General features: G+C 45.2%; 1 long non-coding RNA gene across 1 annotated transcript in view; it reads left to right on the top strand.

Moving 5' to 3' along the window:
• Positions 1 to 4,979, top strand: part of LOC108528392 (uncharacterized) — a 22,327-nt gene extending 17,348 nt beyond the window's left edge. The window contains exons 2-3 of the long non-coding RNA XR_001885124.1: positions 4,353 to 4,445; positions 4,908 to 4,979. This is a non-coding gene — a long non-coding RNA (uncharacterized LOC108528392). The remainder of the gene's footprint in view (positions 1 to 4,352; positions 4,446 to 4,907) is intronic.
• The last annotated feature ends 1,099 nt before the right edge of the window (positions 4,980 to 6,078 follow it).

Below are 6,078 nucleotides of genomic sequence, written 5' to 3'. Positions count from 1 at the left end.
CTCAGCCTCCCAAGTAGCTGGGACTACAGGCGCCCGCCACCTCGCCCGGCTAGTTTTTTGTATTTTTAGTAGAGACGGAGTTTCACTGTGTTCGCCAGGATGGTCTTGATCTCCTGACCTTGTGATCCGCCCGTCTCGGCCTCCCAAAGTGCTGGGATTACAGGCTTGAGCCACCGCGCCCGGCCGGGAAGCTGCTTTTTTATTTTTCTTTGAAACTGTGTCTCACTCTGTCCCCAGGCTGGAGTGCAGTGGTGCAATCTCGGCTCACTGCAACCTCCGCCTCCCAGGTTCAAGTGATTCTCTTGCCTCAGCCTCCCGAGTAGCTGGAACTACAAGCATGCACCACTACGCCCTGCTAATTTTTGTATTTTTAGGAGAGACAGGGTTTCACCATGTTGGCCAGGATGGTCTTGATCTCCTGACCTTGTGATCCTCCTGCCTCGGCCTCCCAATGTGCTGGGATTACAGGCGTGAGCCACTGCGCCTGGCCGGGAAGCTGCCTTTAGTCACCTGTATTCCTAAATGGCTGAGATTAGATGAGGACACCAGTGTTGACTCATCCAGTTCCTTCACTCAACTTTGACTTCTGTGAGGGCAGCATGGAACACTTTAGACAGAAAAAGAGGTAGAAATGAATAGTAAACTTCACCTGTAGGAGAAACTTTTCTTATTTTTCTTCTATGACTCCAATGTTGTTTTTAAAATAAAAAAGATAGATTTCATTTGCATTAAAACAGATCCAGAGAATGCTTAGGCCTGCAGCCAGTGGCTCTTGGTGGGTCTGGTTCTCTGGATGAACACGTAGTAACTAATTTATTATTGCAGGAAATCCACTTCCCACCTTTGTTTCAGAAGCAGAAATATTCTTTATTGTACTGTGTTGGGGTCTGCAGTGGCTGTTCATGCTAACTTGTGCTTACTTGCAAATAAGTTTGTGTATGTTTTAGGCATCACCAGGCATTTGAAGATTCAACCTTGTCACTGAAAGAGAGATTTTATTTTAACCCTATTGTGAGCCTTTCAGGCCTTAGGTGCACAGAGGATTTACCTGGAGAAAGTCATGGGGAAGGAGCTGGCCCCGGCTCTGAGGGCTCCTGTTTTTGTAGGTTCCTCACCAGCCTCCGGAGTTATAGCCTGAATCCTGCCTGGCGTCCTAGAGACGCATAAACACCTATAATGCCTCTCTAGTGGGCTCTTCTTAGACTCGGGGAGGATCTCATTTCATGATGCTTGAGGAGTCTCAGTTTTCCCTTGCTCTGTAATGAAGGCTTGGAAATGTTCCCTATTACATCACAAATCCCCACTCCTCCTTAGTGGACTTTGATTCCTGAAGTAACTTGCATGTGCCTGAAACTGTGGAATGTCGTCTCATGCGACAATTAGATAGAAAGGCTAGCATTTGTTTACTCTTTGTGCATGTAATTGTGCTGCCAACCTTTCCTTAGAGTTGTATCTTGTTAATATATTGTCGGTTGGATTTTGGCATCATTCTCAGGTTTTGGCAGAATTGAAATAGTCATTAGCTAGCTTTCCCCATTCAAATAAGACTGCAGAAAAAGGAAGGACGAAATGTGAGTAAATCAAAGAGCTTTTCCTTTTCTCCGATTTTGTTGACGGCAATTCCCATCTCTTGGTTCAGCTGTCTTTCTCATTAGTGGATCCTGATGAAATTATGGAAGAAATGGAAGAGCTCTTGATACTCCTATATAGACCAATGAAAACAAGTCATTCCTAGGTGGTTTCTCAACACAGATTGCCGGATCCTTTAAAATCTGTGTTTCTCTCGCTCAGAGAGGAAACTGAGATCATCCTTCTCATTGTCATCAAAATACAGCAGGCAGAGGGTGCCGCCCACTCATCTGGGTGCTTTGACTGAAGTCCTAGAGGCCCTGCAGCCTCAGCGCACTTGCAGACCTGCAAGGTTTCTCAGGGTTATTTCCTGGTAGAACATATTTCTCTTTCCAAGGCATTTCTTTGACTTATTCATAAATTTAACAGGTATCTACTGACTTGTGTCTGTGGCTTGGCCTTGTACAGGGGTTAGAGTCAAAAGTCAACCTCTGTGCTGCCCTCATGGAAGTCAAAGTCCAATGTAGGAGCTGGACGAATCAAGGGTGGTACCCTCATACTCCTTTTTTTTGGATGGAGATGTTTTGCAAAAACAGCTCCTTTCAACACGTGCCCTGCCCAGAGAGTACCTACAGCATCTCATGTCAGACCTAGACAGGTAGCCTCTTTGTTACATCTTCTGTCTTCTCTCTCCATAACTCATCACCAGTCTGGATGGAAGGGAGGTGAGACAAAGCAGGAGAAGAGAAGTCCCCTCCCTTCTCCCACAGCGTGTCCAGAGGGGTAAGAGAGATTCTGGGTATGCAGGTTGTTAATCCAGGATGGCTTATTTAAACAGTAAACAAGAACATACACAACAAACAAAATGAAAACTTTCATTGGACTTCTGTTGAAAATCCAGGAGACTATTATGTCTCAGGAGCCCACATTTCTATGGGGTGACCCCTGGCTAGAGCTGTCGCCCCCTTAGACAGAGCAGTTACTCCTCCTGTCACTGCAGCCCACTCTGCTGCTCTGGGTTCTGTCATGAGCTGGATTGTGTGTGCTCATAATACGTATATTCAACTTCTCACCTTCGGGACATCAGAATGCAACTGTATGTGGAGATAGGGTCTTTAGAGCAGTCATAATTTAGTAAAAATGAGGTTGTTATGGTAGGTCCTAATCCAACCTGACTGGTGTCTTTATAAGAAGCGGAGATTAGGACCAGACACGGTGGCTCACACCTGTAACCCCAGCAGTTTGGGAGGCTGAGGCCAGTGCATCACCCGAGGTCAGGCGTTTGAGACCAGCCTGGCCAACATGGTGAAACCCCATCTCTACTAAAAATCCAAAAAAAAAAAAAAAAAAGCTGGGTGTGATGGCAGGTGCCTGTAAACTCTGGAGGCTGAGGCAGGAGAATCACTTGAACCTCGGAGGCGGAGGTTGTAGTGAGCCGAGATTGCACCACTGCACTCCAGCCCAGACAACAGAGTGAGACTCCATCTCAAAAAAAAAAAAAGAAAAAAAAGAAAAGAAAAGAAAAGAAAGGAAAAGGAGATTAGAGCACAGACACTGAGTAGGCTGTGTGAGGACACAGGGAGGAGACGGCCACCTACAAGCCGAGGAGAGAGGCCTCAGAAGAGAGCCACCCTACAGACACCTTGATCTCAGATCTTCCAGCCTCCAGAACTGTGAGGAAATGCATTTATGCTGTTGAAGCCACCCAGTCTGTGGGGCTTTGTTACGGCAGTTTGAGCAAATTAATGTGAATTTCCATTGCTATGCCTCTTCCTTTTGACCCATGTATCTGATCTTCCTGGTGACTGTAGGCCATTTGAATGTGTGCTCTTTGATTTGAACTCATTTTTCATTGGTTTAATATACAAAGTTGTGCAATACACAAGTGTAGTAGGGCCTCCTAAAAAAGGTCCATATGCTAATCCCTGGAGCTGGTGAACATGTTACTTTGTAAAAAGGGACTTTGCAGATGTGATTCAGTGCCTTGAATTGGGAGATTACCCAAAATTATCTGTGTGAGTCCCGTGTAATCATGTTTTCTAATAAGGAGAAGGATTGAGGGTCAGAGTCAGAGGAGAGGCGACCACAACAGCAGAGGTTGGAGTGTCAGGATTGCTGGCAGAGGGACCTAAGGAAAGGACTGCAGGTGGCCTCTGGAAACTGGAAAAGACAGCTAGGAGTAGGCTGTCCTCTGGAGCCTCCAACAGGAACACGGAGCCAGGAGTAGACGTTCCCCTGGAGCCTGCAACAGGAACACAGCCCTGCTGATAGCTTCATTTCAGCCACACAGACCAATTTCTAGACTCTGACCTCTAAAAGTATAAGACAGCAAACTGATATTGTTTTAAGCCACCTTGCTTATTTATTTGTGAACATGGGCATCACTGACTTGTCCCACTTGGATGTACACTGCACAAGGCAGGCATCTTGCCTATCTTGATTCACGCTGTGTCTGTGGCACCTAGAACGGTGCCTGGCACACACAATTACAAAAACAAAACAAAACAAACACAAAATGTTCAGTAAAGTCCTGCTAAGCAAATTACTCATCCACATTCCCCAGCCATGGAGTAGAGTTGACACCTCCATCAGGCCATTCTACTCACTGGGAAGACCCCATGACTTGCACCTTTGCCTGAGGTTGGATGCAGAACCCTGTGGGTAGGAAAACAGACTGACGCTGTTGAGTGAATAATAATTAACTGAGTTCCATGTTTATTCGTTTACAACACAGTAGGCTCTAAGTTAAGCATCTCTGTTATTTTGTCTCATTTACTTCTCAGGACAGTCCTACAATATAGGGACTTTGATCATCTCCAGTGTGTCTAGGAGACAGGCTCACTAGTGAGGAGTGATGCAGCCCAGGAATCACAGTGGTGAGTAATATTCAAAGTGCAAGACATTGCCTGCATGTGGTCTGTGTGCATCTCCATGACCGTGTTGTATATGGCAGCTGCTGTGGGGTAGAAACCCCCTTGTGGTTTCGGAGTCCCAAGAGCTGAGTTTAATATTCTACATCACTGCTGTGATACAGAGTCTGATACCATTTTTAATGGTTGGCCCCTGACCCCTTTCAAGCCCCACCCCTCACCTGCCCCGGTAAGAAAATCCAGCATCACCTCCCTCAGCACTGTAGGGAGTTGAGCCATGCAAGCCAGGACCTGTGCACTGGAGCCCACCCAGCCAGCCTCCCATTAGCAATCAGAGGCAAGGCTGCCCTCCCTCTATCCGCCACCCTCTGCCTCACTCAAGCCATGGGCTCCATTGGTACCAGGAACAATCCTGCTGTCCCCCAAAAGTCCCATTTTGTGACTAATAAACCGTTATATACATTTTAGGTGCATTTTTGGATCAACAATCTCAACGCTGCTCTCAGTATCCTAACCCATGTGGGGAGCAACTGGGGACAGGTAGGTCTGCCTTCCACCAGAAAACCACAGATCAGCTACTTCATATCTGAGTTACCTTGCAACGAGTGTCACTAACCCACACCTTACTTTCCTGGGTTGTAAAATGGTGAGAATGAAATTCCCTACCATAGAAGCTCCCAGGGAAAAACCCTCTTTGAAGCATTGCGTATAGGGTAAATAGGGTATCTATTAGTGATTCTACTAGTGATGGCAGAGAAGAACTCATATTTAGAATTTTATTTTTTTACTCCATAAAGCCATGGGAAACAGATGAGAACAATTTGGGCTCTTGCCAAATGAGGTTGAAAAAGAACTAACTGTCCTGACATGTCATCATGGCTATGGTTATTTAGGTCCAGTGCTCACTGAAGGACTGATGAGTTATGCTGAACCTCCTTGAGGGCAGAAAATCTACATAAATTACTTGGAATTATTTTGCACAAGAGACTTGTTTCTTCTCTTCTATTGATTGATTTAAGCATTTATGTCAAGATGTCTCATGAATATTTTCTTTGTACTTTGGGTTACCCAAAAATATTTTATTTATTTTGTTGCATGACTTTGTCTAGCATTGGCTGCTGAGAGCTCTTTCAGTTTGTACCTTTGCATACCCCCAACAATGATTCTTTTTTCTTTTGAGGACTTTTTTACTTTCTCGTACAAGATGCTCCAGCCTCATTTTGTGTATTCTCTGTCTCAGTTCTAGAATCAGTCATTTTCCCAGGAAACCGGGGTTCTTTTCATGGGAGAATGGTATTAGAAGTCAACATCTGGATTCCAGGTGGGCTTGCTTCTAAATAGGCAGACCTTCTTTTTCTGTAATGGAGTTACATCACACACGCATTGCATCAATTGTGTGTGTGTGTGTGTGTGTGTTTGAGAAAGAGAAAGACAGAGAGAGAGATCAGACAGTGCTGGGTATTGCTCTACTAAAGTAGCTCATGTGAGATGTACAGCAAATGCTTCCTCAACTTGTCAAGCCATTATCAAATAACTCCTACATATTAGTTTTCTATGCTGCCTAAAATCTTACCATAAATTTAGAGGCTTACAATTTATAAGCTCATGGTTCTGGGGGCCAGAAGTCAAGGCACACATG

This window comes from Rhinopithecus bieti, unplaced genomic scaffold (assembly GCF_001698545.2).
Source record: "Rhinopithecus bieti isolate Rb0 unplaced genomic scaffold, ASM169854v2 scaffold_5246, whole genome shotgun sequence".
NCBI classification, from domain to species: domain Eukaryota; kingdom Metazoa; phylum Chordata; class Mammalia; order Primates; family Cercopithecidae; genus Rhinopithecus; species Rhinopithecus bieti.
This window is presented reverse-complemented; position numbering and strand designations above follow the sequence as displayed.